The sequence below is a fragment of the Vicia villosa genome, unplaced genomic scaffold, assembly GCF_029867415.1.
Source record: "Vicia villosa cultivar HV-30 ecotype Madison, WI unplaced genomic scaffold, Vvil1.0 ctg.001420F_1_1, whole genome shotgun sequence".
Lineage (NCBI taxonomy): Eukaryota > Viridiplantae > Streptophyta > Magnoliopsida > Fabales > Fabaceae > Vicia > Vicia villosa.
Genome location: NW_026705612.1, coordinates 534,203 through 551,718, shown reverse-complemented (window position 1 = coordinate 551,718; position 17,516 = coordinate 534,203).

Genomic DNA, 17,516 nt, shown 5'->3' with positions numbered 1-17,516 from the left:
TGAATCAGTATCCTTTCTATTTTTATTTTATTTTCTATTTTATTTTAATTTCTTTGTTTAAATTAATTAAAATAGTTTTAAAATTCAAAAAATCCCACAAAAAATATTTTAAACTTCTAAAATAATATATTATTTTTATGAAACAAAAATATTTTATTTTTCTTCAAAATTTCAATATTTTTCATAATTAATTAGTATGTATTTGTATATTTGCTTATTAATTATTTTAATTAGTCAAAAAATCATAAAAAAATTGTTCTTTGTGTTAAATATTGTTTATATATCATAAACTAATTTTGTACATATTTAGGATAATTTTCTCTTTAAGTTTTAATATTTGTGTAATTATTTGCATAATTATGTTTTGATTAACTTAAAATATCCAAAAACAATTTCAAAAATCCCAAAAAAAAATTAGTTTTGTTCTAAAATCAATTAACAAACATTTTGTACATATTTTTAAACTTATTTGCTAGGGTTTAATCATATTTTCCATCTTTTCTCTATTTTAAATTAATTAATAATGCATTAATTATATTTAAAATAAATCACAAAAATACAAAAATATGCCTTTTATTTCTTGCAATTTAAAATTCCTAGATAAATGTATAGGATGTCAAATTCATGTAAATAGGCTAGTTTACATTTCCCGCACAATCGATGTAATAGCGTAGATTTACTTTCTGCACTTTACATTTCCGCATTTTAATTTCCAGCACCCATATAAACTGCGTGTATGTCAAAAATAAAACTGAACCGTCAGATCACTAACTCCAAAGATAATATCTGAATTCAATCACAATCACATTTGCACCTCCTAGGGTAATCCCTTTTCACTCTTTTCAAAATCAAAGTTACATTTCTACTGTTTCGAGTACAAAATCGAACCTTTTGTTTATATCCGACGAATGGATAGATTTTTAAAGGGAACAAGGATAAAGACCTCCTACTCAGGGTAGACCTCCTAGTTTGCTTGCTCAAAAATCAAAACAAACAAAATTCTCATACACTGTTGTTTTTCAAAACAAATTTTCCAAAAGACAATATTTTGTATACATCCAAACACGGATCATTACAAAATTAACGATCTTTTCAAAACATCTTTCGAAAGATAAACAAGCATTTGTATATATCCGCACAAGGATCATTACAAATTCTATTTGCAAAGGTATTTCAAAAACACAGGTAAAGCATTCCGAATTAATTGAAAAGTAAAGCAAATGAGCTAAGCAAACTAAAGAGCCCATGGGATAACCATGGATACAAAGGGTGCTAACACCTTCCCTTTGTATAACCTACCCCCTTACCCAGAATCTCTCAAAGGTCTTTTTTCTGTTTCTTTTATAAACCTTTCCTTCATTGGATAAAATAAAAGGTCGGTGGCGACTCTGGTAAACTTTTTCAAAAGTGGCGCGGAGAAAGCGTCCGATCGACAAAAAAGGAGTCAGTTCACGTATCCCACCCGCGGAGGGGTATGGCCCGAAAGGACGGTCCACAGAACTGGCGACTCTGCTGGGGAATACAAATTCAAAATGTTTTCAAAAGGGGTTACCTTTAGAGTATAGATCATTTCGATGTTTTCAATTGTTTGATCTGATTGCTTTACTTTTCACAGGTCTGCTTGGGTACTTTGCTTGTGTGAAAGATTCTAACCCGAATCTCGAGATACCTTAAGTATATGACAATAGACCAAGGAAACTGTACGGCAGTGTACCGATACGGTTGATCTGGTAGTCATCGTTAGTGTGATACTTTGGTTTATACTGATGTCCCTTGAAAGCAATCAAGGAGTATATTAGGCTTCCGAAGTGTCATTAACACTAATTTGTCTTAGAACCTTTTAGTTGAACTTGACTTGTGGCCTATTAAGTGGCTAGCTTTGAAATTGATTCGAAGCTAGTTATCCTCGAGGAATATTCTTGATCGGCCGTCCGAGCGCCGTATTGAGATGTTGTCTCCAAGGATCATAGAACCCGAATGCTATTCTAGGACAGGTTTTCAACCAACTCAACTTCAGAGGGGAGGGTATCACCTATCAACCTCATGCAAGCCTTTAAACCTAAGGCTATTGTTTGATTTGTTTTTGTGTGCCACATGTTTGCATCATAAACACATCATTTTTCACTACACATTTCAAGGATCAAAGAGTTTACTTTTGTTTTGCAGGTAATGGCTCCCGCCACCAGAGATTACATCCGAATCAATATCTCAACGGTGCCATCTGAACTCAAAGTCTTGGTAGCAGAATTCCCCAGGAATGCTCAATTCACTGAAAAGCATGGTCACCTACTCCATTTGGTTACCTCAAAGTTTGAAGAAGACATGATACGGGTCCTGTTCCAGTTCTTCGACCCTGAACATCATTGCTTCACATTTCCTGATTACCAGTTGGTACCCACTTTGGAAGAATTCTCTGAACTAATTGGATTACCTATCCGAGATCAATTACCTTTCACTGGTTTAGAAAGAAAACCAAAACCTGAAGTCATTGCTGCTGCTTTACATCTGCAAAAGTCAGAAATCAAATCCAATTGGGAAACAAAGAGTGGAGTTGAGGGTTTTGCTTGCCAAATTCTTACTGGAAAAAGCTCGACTACTGCTAGAAAACAAAAGTTATCCAGCTTTTGAAGAAGTTATGGCTCTTTTGATCTATGGGTTGGTTTGTTCCCTAATTCCGACCAGTTCATAAGTGTACACATCATCAACCTTTTCCGTAATTCGCAACCCGGGTACCAACATTGCTGGGAGACATCCTACACTCTCTACACACTCGTACCACGAAGAAGCGAGGAACTCTCATGTGCTGTATACCACTGCTGGCTAGGTGGTTTACATGTCATCTTCCCCGATCAATACTGAGAAATGAACAAAGAGCACAATGGTCTCGCAGAATCATGTCATTATCTCATTCAGATATCCGATGGAACAACTTCTTTCAAAGAGACATTACTATCATTGATCATTGTGGAGAATACCCTAACGTGCCACTACTCGGCATTAAAGGAGGTATCACTTACAATCCCTCTCTGGCTCTACGCCAATTCGGATATGCAAAGAAGCAACGGTCCTCACGACATGATTATCCGTGCATTGTGTTTGATTACGAGAATGATTCTCACAGACACCGACGAAGATTCATACAGGCTTGGGACAGTGTCTATAGAATAGAAAGCAAAACTCTGGGGCAATGGAATTCTATTCCTATGGAACTTTACCTCAGATGGGGTGCGTACTCATGCTCAAAAACTCATGATGCCCTATCCCGCTGTTCTACCTGTGACTATCGAATCAGAAGTCGAAGGTTACGAACCTCAAGTTATTCTACACCGGATATGCCAACTGACTTGGAAGAGTTGCAAAAATCCTGGGTTCAACTCAAAGAGGAAAGAGACACCTTCAAAGAACACTGTCAGGACTATGAGAGAAGGCTATTCGAGCTCACCAGACAGCTTCAAGAAGAACAAAGAATCAAACGCATTCCTGGGGACAAAGAAAAAGCGCCCACGGGAGACCTGAAAGATCATTTATTTTATTTTCTGTCTTGTAAGCCCAAATGAGGCAAAGAAAAAAAGAATAAATTGATTAACTAACGTTTGTTGCTTCTTTAACAAATCTAGACTCTATGATCCTTGAAAACATTGCACACATGCATTCACATGCATTGCATACACATTGCATTTCATACATTGCATTCATCATACATTGCATTCATATACATTGCATACACATTGCATACATGGCATCCAGTCATACACATTTCATAACAGGTTCTCATGACGGGTTTCTCATCTCTTCGCTGTTTATTTCAGTCAGAAGAGATGGAATCTGAGGCAAGCATCAAGAATCTCGAAGTACAGAATACCCAAGTTCAAGTGGCAATTCTGGAACTGGCAAAGGGGGCAACAAGAGCTGGAAAGCCCTGATACTCAAGAAGAAGAAGAAGCCCAAAGAATCTGCAGGGCTTGAGTTACCTGAGAAGGAAGATCAAGATCCCTGTCAAAAAGATCAAAAAGCCACCAATTCCCTGAAACAGTCGGTGATGGTGAACAAGAAGATAATCAAAGCAACCAGGGTTCTGCTAAAACCCTCTCTCTCTTCAAATGAAGAAGAAGATCATTCTGGAGACGAACAGGATGATGACAAATACCAACAGTTGGAGGATCGTATGAAAGCTATGGAAATACAAAAAATACCTGGCTTAGATTTCAATGATCTGGGACTCGTGTCGGATGTTGTCATCCCTCCAAAATTCAAAGTTCCAACCTTTGCAAAGTATGATGAGGTTTTCTTGTCCAAAACTACATTTGAGATCTTATGTGAGGAAGATACAACCTCATACAACAGATAACAAATTGTGGATTCACTTTTTCCAAGAAAGTCTGTCAGGTACACAACTCGAATGGTACTACCAGCTAGAAAATACCAAGGTTCATACTTGGGAAGAATTAGCTGCTGCTTTTTACAAACAGTACCAATACAATGCTGATCTTACACCCACTCGTACTCAATTGCGGAGGCATGTCTATGGGACCAAAAGAAAGTTTCAAAGAGTATGCACAAAAGTGGAGAGATATGGCTGGAAGGGTTCAACCACCCTTATCTGATCGCGAACTAGTCGACATGTTCATGGGCACTTTAACTGGCCCATTCTATAGCCATTTGCTGGGAAGTTCATCATCAGGTTTCACTGACCTAATACTGACCGGAGAACGTGTCGAAAGTGGCATTCGAAATGGAAAAATTCAAGTAGGATCCTCCTCTGGTACTACAAAAAGGCCCATCAGAAATGAGGTCAATACAGCGCAAATTCAGACAAGTCACAAAAGTGATCAGCATCAATCTGTAGGGGCAGTTATGATCTCCGCATCTGCACCTCAAAAAGATCAACAGCCAAAATATACGCATCGACCAGATGCACCAAGAAGAACTTTCACCAAAATCAACATGCCAATCTCTCAGGCATTGCAGCACTTGCTTAAAGCGGATCTGATCACATTAAGGGGTCCTCCGAAGAATGTCAATACTTCTTCTCTGAATTATCGCCCTGATGCAACATGTGCCTATCATTCAAACTGTCCAGGACATGACGCAGATCACTGCTGGGCCCTGAAAAATAAAATCCAAGACATGATAGATGCTGGAGAAATTGAGTTCGATCCTCCAGAAACTCCAAATGTCATCACAGCACCTATGCCAAAGCATGACAAAACTGTTAATGCTATCATAGACACAGTTTACATTTATGATGTGAACGAAGTATCAATTCCACTCCTCGAAGTCAAAAGAAAGTTCATCCAAGCTGGTTACTTTCCAGGTTGTGATCCCGACTGCTTTTATTGCTCACGCCAACCCAATGGTTGTGAAAATCTAAAGATGGGAATTCAAAAATACATGGATCGCCGTATCATTATGTTTGAGAGGCTCCCTTCTATGGACATGTTGGGCAAAGTCTTTGCCAACGGGATAAGAATGGAAGACGTCTCAGTGATCTCCAGCTTACCATTCAGAATCTCTACCAAGGCTCCATTCAAACTTTCTGCTACACTCAAAGTGGCATCAGTGGTCATTGCTAGACCAACTCCATTTCCATACTCCTCAGACAAAGCTGTCCCATGGGGATATGACACTAATGTTTACATTCATGGAGTTAAGCAGGATCCCTCGACTAAAGAGGACGCAACACTAACTACTTCAGCTGTAAGTAACATTGCAGGCACTAGCAAGATCACGAGAAGTGGAAGAATCTTTTCACCAGAAATTTCTCCAAATATTGCTGCTAGTCCAATCCAGGTTCCAATTCCTATTCCAGATATCAACACTCGAGGCAAAGAGCCACTGATCGAACCAGTTCAAAATCCGGTAGAGATCACTGCTGAGGATCCATCAAAGCAAGAAATGGACGAAATATTGAAAATCATCTGCAAAAGTGATTACAATATCGTCGAACAACTGGGGCATACTGCTTCAAAAATCTCAATGCTATCTCTGCTAAAGTATTCAGAAGCTCATGCTAAAGCTCTGATGAAGTTCCTTCAAGCTGCGCATGTGCCTCAAGAAATCCCAATCGACCAATTTGAGAATTGTGTCGCCAGTCTTACAGTGCCCAACGGTCTTGGTTTCTCTGATGTGGATCTAACTCCTGCTGGAAGAAATCACAACAAGGCCCTGCACATCTCTATCGAATGCAACGGCACCACTCTGTCTCATGTGCTAATAGACAATGGTTCCTCTCTAAACGTGTTACCAAAGGTAATACTGGAAAAACTTGACTTCAAAGGAGTTGTGCTACAACCAAGTGATGTGGTTGTAAGAGCCTTCGATGGGTCAACAAGAACGGTGTACGGAGAAGTTAAGCTCCCAATCAGAGTGGGCTCTCAAACTTTCGATGTTATCTTTTCCGTAATAGACGTTCTTCCAACATACTCCTGTTTACTAGGACGCCCTTGGATACATGGGGCAAACGCTGTAACTTCTACCCTGCATCAGAAGTTAAAATACCCAGTAAAAGGAAAGGTTGTCACAGTCTATGGCGAAGAAGAATATATGGTCAGTCACTTGAGCAACGACAAGTATGTTGAGATGGAGGGCGAATCCATCGAAACTCCGTATCAAGCTTTTGAGGTTGTATCTCCAGATATCTCTACCACCAAGCATATTCCTGCTACTCCAGCTACAACTATGGCTTCTCTCAAAGATGCCAAAGCCATGATTGAACAGGGTGATCGCACAGTATGGGGACAACTCCCTGATATACCCTACAAGTCCGACAAGCTAGGTCTGGGCTATAATGGTGAAAATCAAAAGAATGATCAAAATCCTCGCTCTGAAGGGTTAATATCACACTTCGCCAGCCAAGAAGTAAACGCCATTGATGATGAAGGGACATACTTGAACCACATCATTCAGCCATATCCAGACGAAATTCCACCCATTACCATGGGAATGTGGGATGCTGTGGGAGGACCAAATGACGGTTACAACTACCAGTATATCACACCTCAGAATTCTTACATTGCTCTGGAAGATCTTACTCCAACAGAAGAGGGTAATCAAAATGACGGAAGTATCACAAGTCCCGTCACTCAGCAATATCAAAATCCACCCAAAGAAGTATGGGACACGCTAGGAGAACCCAGCGGCAAATACGACTATATGGTGAAATATTCCGCTCCTCCGAGCTTTTCAACTCCCATCAAAGACATTGTCCCGACTGGATGGGACGAACAGTACGACGACAACTTCGCTCTTGAAGAAGCCAGGAAGATGCCAAACAACGAAGGTTATTTTCTGTCACAGTACACTCCTTATCAGGATGCACAAGTCTCTATTCAAAACATCATTCCTACTGCATGGGACGGCCTTATCGAGCATCTCGCTCAGCCAATAGAGGGACCTCCACCTGGATTCTCATATCCAACAAATCATCCAACTTATCCTGAGGAATTACCTACGCATTTTCCCACTAGCGGAATCAATGCTACGGAAGACGAAAAGAACAACTGCAACTGGAACAGCTGGGTGCTCCCTGCTAACAACGGTGGATTGAACAACTGGAAAGCAGAGGATGTGATCTCCTTTGATCAGGAGTAAATGCCATTTCCTGTTTTCTTTGTGTATATTGTGCAAAGATAAAAGTGGTTCCTGAACAATCGAACCATGAGCTTGAAAGCCGTGTGCCTTAGCACAACGGTCCTTCTATAAAAAGGGTTTGTCATATCATGATTATGTGCATTCAATAAAATCATGGGATGCTTGCATGTTCAAAATTTTGTGATCCTTTTTCTTTCTTTATTCGCTTTCAAATAGCTATGTTTTTCTCTTCATACACACTCACATATCTACCATGCAGATTCACATACACGCTGGATCCAGTCAATAACGACTCTGCTATTGCCCGTCATGACTTTGAAAATCCGATCTACCAAACTGAGGACGAAAGTGAGGAAGATTGTGAAGTGCCAAGAGAAATTGCAAGACTTCTAGAACAAGAAGAAAAAGCCATACAGCCTCATGAGGAGCCGATTGAGGTCATCAACTTGGGCAGTGACGAAGAAAAGAAAGAGGTCAGAATTGGGGCTGACTTAGAAAACAGTGTCAAGCAAAGACTGATTCAATTGTTGCAAGACTACGCCGAGATATTCGCCTGGTCTTATCAAGATATGCCTGGCCTTGACACGGACATTGTAGTTCATCGCCTGCCAATCAAAGAAGGAAGCACTCCGGTCAAACAGAGACTGCGAAGGAGTAAGCCTGATATGTCAAAAAAGATCAAAGACGAGGTTGAAAAACAATTCAATGCCGGATTCCTAAAAGTTGTAAGTTATCCTCCTTGGATAGCTAACATCGTGCCTGTACCCAAAAAAGACGGGAAAGTCAGAATGTGTGTAGACTACAGAGATCTGAACCGGGCAAGCCCTAAAGATGATTTCCCTTTACCGCACATCGATGTACTAGTTGACAATACCGCACAATGCAAGGTATTCTCCTTTATGGACGGATTCTCAGGGTACAATCAAATCAAGATGGCACCCGAAGACATGGAAAAAACAACCTTCACAACTCCCTGGGGAACCTTTTGTTACAAAGTAATGCCCTTTGGTCTAAAAAATGCTGGAGCTACCTACCAACGAGCAATGGTAACACTATTTCATGATATGATTCATCAGGAAATAGAGGTGTATGTCGATGACATGATCGCAAAATCCAACACCGAAGAAGAACATTTGAGTCATTTACACAAGCTGTTTGACAGACTCAAGAAATACAGATTGCGACTGAACCCGAACAAGTGTACCTTTGGAGTAAGATCCGGTAAACTCTTAGGTTTCATCGTCAGCAGTAAAGGTATTGAGGTTGATCCTGCCAAGGTCAAAGCCATTCAAGAAATGCCTATACCCCGTACCGAGAAACAAGTCAGAGGATTCTTGGGACGTCTAAACTACATAGCCAGATTCATTGCCCATATGACTCCTACTTGTGTGCCAATCTTCAAATTACTGAAGAAAGATCAAGTGGAAAGATGGAATGACAAATGCCAGTTAGCCTTTGATAAAATCAAAGAATACCTTCAAAAACCGCCAATCTTGTTACCTCCTGTGGAAGGCAGACCTCTGATAATGTACCTAACTGTGTTAGAAGATTCAATGGGGTGTGTACTCGGACAACATGACGATTCCGGTCGAAAGGAGCACGCAATCTACTATCTTAGCAAAAAGTTTACCGATTGTGAAACAAGATACTCACTACTCGAAAAAACTTGCTGTGCCTTAGCATGGGCGGCTCGCCGACTAAGACAGTATATGCTAAATCACACCACTTTCCTGATCTCCAAGATGGATCCAATCAAATACGTGTTCGAAAAACCTGCTCTATCTGGAAGGATTGCAAGATGGCAAATGATCCTAACAGAATATGACATTCAATACACTTCGCAAAAAGCAATCAAAGGAAGTGTGGTAGCTGATCATTTAGCTCATCAAGCAGTAGATGATTATCAGGCATTGAACTTTGACTTCCCAGACGAAGACATTATGCTAGTCAATGACTACAAACAACCAGGATCCCGATGGACTATGGTTTTTGACGGAGCTTCTAATGCGCTCGGCAATGGCATCGGAGCTGTGATCATTTCCCCCACAGGAGGTCATACACCCTTCACCGCCAGATTGTGTTTCAATTGCACCAACAATATAGCCGAATACGAAGCATGCATTCTGGGTCTCAAAGCTGCAATTGATCTAAAAATCAAATTCCTTGAAGTCTACGGAGACTCGGCCTTGGTAATCTACCAAGTCAAAGGGGAATGGGACACAAAGCACCCAAATCTAATTCCATACAAAGAACATGTGTTGAGTTTGATTCCTTACTTCGAGGAGATCACTTTCGAACACATCCCACGCGAAGAAAATCAACTAGCTGATGCCTTAGCTACCATGTCATCCATGTTCAAAGTCAATTGGGACGACGAAGCTCCTATGATCACCATTTACAGGCAAGACGAACCAGCCTATTGCAATGAGATCGATACCAAACAAATGGAAGACAAATCATGGTTCCATGAAATACAAAGGTATCTCGAAACCCAGGAGTACCCTGAAGGGGCATCTATTAACGACAGAAAGTTTCTAAGGAGATTTGCCTCCAAATTCTTCCTAAGCAATGGAACTTTGTACAAGCGCAACCATGACTCGACTTTACTTCGTTGCGTAAACAAGAAGGAAGCAGAACAAATCATGGAAGACATACACAATGGTACCTTCGGTACTCATTCCAACGGACATACAATGGCTAAAAAGATCTTGAGAGCAGGTTACTACTGGTCTACCATGGAGACAGATTGCCATCATCATTCCAAAACTTGTCACAAATGCCAGATATATGCCGACAAAGTGCATGTACCTCCAGTTCCATTAAACGTTCTGACGGCTCCTTGGCCTTTCGCAATGTGGGGTATTGATATGATTGGAGAAATCAAACCTACTGCTTCCAACGGACATCGCTTTATCCTGGTCGCTATTGACTACTTCACAAAGTGGGTAGAGGCAGCTTCATATGCTTCTGTCACCAAGAATGTGGTAGCCAGGTTTATCAAGCACAATCTCATTTGTCGGTACGGCATCCCCGAAAGGATCATCACTGACAATGGCACGAATCTAAACAACAAAATGATTACTGAACTCTGCACGCAGTTCCAGATCAAACATCATAATTCTTCTCCATATCGACCAAAGATGAACGGCGCTGTCGAAGCCGCCAACAAAAACATCAAGAAAATCATACAAAAGATGACAGTAACCTACAAAGACTGGCATGAGATGTTACCTTTTGCTCTTCATGGTTATCGCACATCTGCGCGTACTTCAACAGGGGCAACTCCATTCTCGTTAGTCTACGGTATGGAAGCAGTTCTCCCAATCGAAATCCAGATTCCTTCCTTAAGGATCATGAAAGAAGCCGATCTAGACGAAGACGATTGGATTCAAACTCGATTCGACCAAATACACTTGATCGATGAGAAAAGACTTGCAGCTATCTGTCATGGCCAGCTATACCAAAAGCGCATGATCAAAGCATTCAACAAGAAAGTCAAAAGTCAAGCATACCAAACTGGTGGCTTGGTTATCAAACGCATCATCTTACCACAAGGTGATCCCAGAGGCAAATGGACCCCCACCTACGAGGGACCATTCATAATCAAGAAAATATTCTCCGGCGGTGCCATGTTGCTTACCACCATGGATGGCGAGGATTTCCCACACCCTGTGAATGCAGACATAGTCAAAAAGTACTTTGCTTAAAAAAAAAAAAAAAAATACAGCTCGCTAAGTTGAAAACCTGAAAGGGCAACTTAGGCAAAAATGAGCGTCTCGGTGGATTGAAAACCCGAAAGGGCGATCCAGGCAAAAATTAGAGACAAAACAAATACAATCCCGGTAGGCTGAAAACCTGAAAGGGCAGCCTAGGCAAAAATTAGGGAATAAAGCATACAACTATGTCCCGCTCAGCTGCCTACTCACCGACAAGGTTCAACACCTCAAAGACACCGATCAGTCCAATCACTTTCCTCCAACAAGTGAGGGATGAGATGCTCGAAGACAGATTGGCAATAGCAGAATTGAAACTTGACTGGATCGTTCTCACATAGCTATTTCTTTTCATAAATACTTTTCAAAACTTTCTGACAATTTCCTACTTCTAGGATTGTTGTCTCCCTATACTAATCCGCCTATCACGGCACTTTTTCAAAAATCAATGCAGCTTATAACTAACATTTTCATTTTTTCTGTTTTGAATACGCGAGCATCCCAATGATATTTTGAATGAACATATGCATTTGAATATGATTGATGTTTACCAGGAAAAACAGGAATAGCATTCCGGACATGTCCCAATTATTTGGACATTATCCTAAACCAGCATCAGAAGGAAGTTTCCCCAATGGAGACACATTCCTCAACAAATCCCTCAAAAAGATTTTTCTTTCGAAAGAAGTCTTATTCCCCAGCAGGGTTGTTCCAGATTACTGTCTTCAGAAGGTGTGATCTCCGCACCCAAACTTGGTCAGATAGTGCATCGGAGGATTATGCATCTTCCTCATTCCCACTCCAAAGGGCGTCACAGTCCGAACTCTCAAAACTACTGTTCATCCCCGAGCAGTAATCAAAGATCCTTCAATAGAACATCCTGGTTCTCAAAGAATTTCCCCAACCCAGGGTACTCAAGCGAGACAGAAGATCATCAACAACCACGATGCCTTCACTTCCAAATGGCTAGCAGGGATTTATTTTCCCAATCACAATGCCTTCATTTCTTGACGACTAAGCTGGGATTTATTTTCCCAATCAGGAGCTTGACACGCTCTAAGCTGCATAAACCATGCATCACATTCACACTCATATTCACATTCACAATCATGCATCATACGCATATTCATACACAACATAACTTGCATATTTCTCCTCTAGCTCGAGGATCTCATATCATACATGCATCATAGACATCGCATATTATTAACTTGATTTTTCAGGTAGACAGATGTCTTCAGCAAAGATGTTCTCACTCACATGCAGTGTTCATCCTGAAACTTATTCAGACAAGCAGTCCTTTCAGATACAATCAAACCAAAGATTCACTCTGAAGAACTCTCATTCTCAACTCATTTATCATCTAACATTGCTAGTCTAAGGCGAAACCTCAGACGGTTCCAGAACGATCTAGCATTACAGATCTAAGGCGAAACCTCAGACGGTTCCAGAACGATCTAGCATTACAGATCTAAGGCGAAACCTCAGACGGTTCCAGAACGATCTAACATTGCAGATCTAAGGCGAAACCCCAGACGGTTCCAGAACGATCTAACATTGCAGATCTAAAGTGATACCTCAAACGGTTCCACAATGATCAACTTTCAAATCCTTCATCAAGATATAATCAACAGATTCATTCTGATGAACAAACCATCAACACATTGTCCAGGTGGCATCCGAAAGCCCATCTCAGGTAATGTTTCAATCTGCCAACAACATTTCACAGACAACATTCAAATGCAACTTCCAACATCTCTGCTGATCAAGGTAAGTGCAAATTTTCAGGGCATCTATTTATTCAATCATCTTCTACCCTCAGATTTCAGACAATCTCTTCAGGTTTAAGAAGATTGAATAGGGGCAACTGTTATACCCCAAAATTTGCCCACTTCTTTTTTCAGGAAAGTTTCAATATGAAAATTAAGAGTCTCATATAAACATGGATTTTTTCAAAATATCCTGACATATGAAGAACTTGGTTTTCAGAATTTTTCTTACACAGTAACTTGGCTTACAGTGGAATTTATTCTTACGCAAACGCCAAATACTGTTCTTTACTTCACAAATACTATTTATTTATTTTACAGATAAATAGTACTAACACAGTTCATGCAGGGTTAAATCTTTTTGCAGGCGCAAAAGCAGGAAACTCACACTGTACTGGTAACAATTGTTTTTGTTTTCCCACTAACTTTTGTGCTATATTCCATTATTTTCAAAATCTTTTCAAATCTATCCTTTCAAATTCAAATCTCAACTTTATTCTATCCATCTCTCTTTTCCCAACAATACCTTACACTTTCTTTCAAATCTCACTACCACTCAAATTTCCTTTTGTACGGAATCACATCATTCCCCAACGTCTCTATCATCTTTCCATTCTATAAATACCTCTCATTCTTCCCACAAATCTCACATCAAATTCTAAATCATCTTTCAAATTTCTACTTCATCATCCATTTTCTTTCTTCTTTCCTAGCAAGAATGGCAAAATGGATAGAGACACTGTTTCTTACAGTCATCACCATTGCTACGGTGATCATGACTTTCTTCTGCCTACACAGTCCTGAGAAGTGTGGACCTGCAATGGTTGCATTCCCAATCCTCTACATGTTATTGATCATAGCATGGTTCATCAACCGTCATTTTTAAAGTTTGCCGTCTATTCATCGTACTGTTCAATAGTATGTAATATTTATACTGTCAGTATTAAATGTTGTACTATTTGTCATAATATTGCTTAATTACTAAGATAATATTTTGTGTGTTTCTGCCAGTCAAATATTTCTATTTCTGTGCATTTAACAATTTTCAGGTTATTATCGGTAATTTTGCCCGCATACCGTAAATATCAGTTATTTATTATGTTTCTGTTTTCTAACAAGTCATGTAAATAAATTTTCATGCTTCACACCAAACAAAAACAAAAATAACAACAAAAAAAAAAAAAAAGAAAATTAACTTTGACGGTTGATTTTTCACTTTAACTGCTGCTTCAGTACACGAACAGTCGGTTGACAGACAAACTGCAGACAGTACAATTCACAGTGATTTGTACAATCAATCAAATCAATCATTCACAATTCAAATTTCCAAGATTTTTGTGTTAGAAGTCTTCTGAATATCACATGATTAGCAGAAACTCAACACTGCACAAAAATCAGGTACGCTTAACTGCCTCCTATACAGACAGTCCCTAATCAGGGTTTTTCTTGTTTTAACAGGAGCAACAAGTTTTGAGAGCTCAAATGGATTTCATATACATCCATACATCTCAAAGTACCATCATACAAATTTTCAAACTTCAATTCACTCAGACGCACCGTCAGCAGCTCAAACAGTCAACAGACGACCCGTTTGACCAAAAAAGTCAACTGACAGTCAAAAATGAAATTTTTTGTCAAAGTCCATATTTTGTCAAAGGATTCAACATTTGATCATTGGATGATCACAATTCATCAAGGAAAGATCAAAAATCAACAAAACCCTAAGATTCAAAATTAGGGTTTTTGCCTGAAAAGTCAACTCAACTTTGACTGATCATAACTCTCTCATCCTTCATCCAAAAAATGTCAACCAAAGCTCATTTTGAAGGAAATTCAATTATCTTTCAAATGCAATTGATCCCATGGTCATAGCATTCACCATTTGAAAAATATGGCCAAAGACATTACAGGTCATTTTCAAAGTCAACAAAAAGACACTTTTTTCAAATGGACACACAAGGAGAACCAAAAATCATTTTGACATGAGACCAAAGACATTGGTTAGAGGACTCTTTGAGGTTTCCAAAAAGTGCAAGATCTCCTTCATATGACAAAAATTGAAGGATTTACACCTTGTTGAAGTTGGCTAAATTTTGGGAAAATGCATGAAATCAACATTGCTCAAAAATGTTTTTTTTCCAAATGAGTCCAAGTTTTTATGGTCCAAACATCTTTGCCATGTTACTATGGGCCTCCCACGACCAAGACAAAGCCCACATCTTTATTGGCCATTTTTTGCATAATTTTATCTTACTTTAAGATTAAAATTAAAAGGAAAATGCATGGATAATGGTTGCTTGGCCTCCAAGTATGACTCACTTCAAGGAATCTTCATTTTTTCTGCAAGAATTGAAGAGCAAGACAAGAGCATTGAATGGAGTCAAGCTTGGTCAACAATTCAAAGATTTTTAATATTTTAAAAATCAAACTTTCAACAAAGACAACAAAGCTTCTTAGCTTGAGTTCCAAGCAACTTTGGGCTATAAAAGAAGCATCATACATCCACAATAGAAGGACAGACGGAGACACACGAAATAGGGCAAGAGTATAGCAAGAAATATCACAAAAATTCTCAAAATTTGCATATACTTTGTAATTTTCAAATTCAAATTTCCAATCAATATCAATACCAATAAACACTTCTAATCATCTCCTCAAACATTATAGAGTAAGATTGAGCTCTAAATATAGACATATGAGAGTCGTATAAAGCACTTAAAGCTCTTCATGTACATATGAGTTTTATTTTCGTTTTTGTATATGCAACTAATTTCACTGCAAACTAACCACCCTAACATCATTATGGGGACCTATATGTGTGATCTGGGCCTTAGCATGAGTGTTCCAACGTGAGGATCAGGCTCCACCATTAAAACGAGTCCATGAGTGTTTAAGCTTCATCTTCTTCGTATCCATAGCTAGGAGCTTCAAACCTTAAAACAAATGACATATTTGGATTCAGGACACTCTAATTAGTGGATCTGGGTCACTTGTTTCTATTTCTAACTCGTATTTTTTGCAGGTTCATAGGTTGTTAAAAAACTGGAATTTTAACGTCCAAATAAGGGAGGTTAAAAACCCCCGCTATTTGAAGCTGAAAACCTCACTTCTGGAGGTTGAAGACGACCACGCGTCCAAGCGTGGTTCGTCTGACTTTTCAGCGCGCCAAGGTGGCCCTTCCCTCAAATCTTATTCGCTGGTCAAATCCAGCGTGGGCCCCTGCAAAGACTTTGAATCCCCTTGGATTCAGTGTACACCATCATACCATGCACCTACAAATCTGTGCCCTTGGATCAATCTCAAAGCCAATCCAACGCCTCACACATGCAAGCTCACCATGCTCCTTCATTAATTGCCACACCAGATCAGTATCCTTACATTTTTAATTTTATTTTCTATTTTTATTTTAGTTTCTTTGATAAATTAATTAAAAATAGTTAAAAACTTCCAAAAATTCCACAAAAAATATTTTAAACTTCTAAAATAATATATTATTTTATGAAACAAAAATATTTTATTTTTCTTCAAAATTTCAATATTTTTCATAATTAATTAGTATGTATTTGTATATTTGCTTATTAATTATTTTAATTAGTCAAAAAATCATAAAAAAAAATTGTTCTTTGTGTTAAATATTGTTTATATATCATAAACTAATTTTGTACATATTTAGGATAATTTTCTCTTTAAGTTTTAATTATTTGTGTAATTATTTGCATAATTATGTTTTGATTAACTTAAAATATCCAAAAACAAATTTCAAAAATTCCAAAAAAATTAGTTTTGTTCTAAAATCAATTAACAAACATTTTGTACATATTTTTAAACTTATTTGCTAGGTTTAATCATATTTCCATCTTTTCTTTATTTTAAATTAATTAATGATGCATTAATTATATTTAAAATAAATCACAAAAATACAAAAATATGCCTTTTATTTCTTGCAATTTAAAATTCCTAGATAAGTGTATAGGATGTCAAATTCATGTAAATAGGCTAGTTTACATTTCCCGCACAATCGATGTAATAGCGTAGATTTACTTTCTGCACTTTACATTCCCGCATTTTAATTTCCAGCACCCATATAAACTGCGTGTATGTCAAAGATAAAACTGAACCGTCAGATCACTAACTTCAAAGATAAATATCTGAATTCAATCACAATCACATTTGCACCTCCTAGGGTAACCCCTTTTCACTCTTTTCAAAATCAAAGTTACATTTCTACTGTTTCGAGTACAAAATCGAACCTTTTGTTTATATCCGACGAATGGATAGATTTTTAAAGGGAACAAGGATAAAGACCTCCTAACTCAGGGTAGACCTCCTAGTTTGCTTGCTCAAAATCAAAACAAACAAAATTCTCATACACTGTTGTTTTTTTAAAACGAATTTTCCAAAAGACAATATTTTGTATACATCCAAACACGGATCATTACAAAAT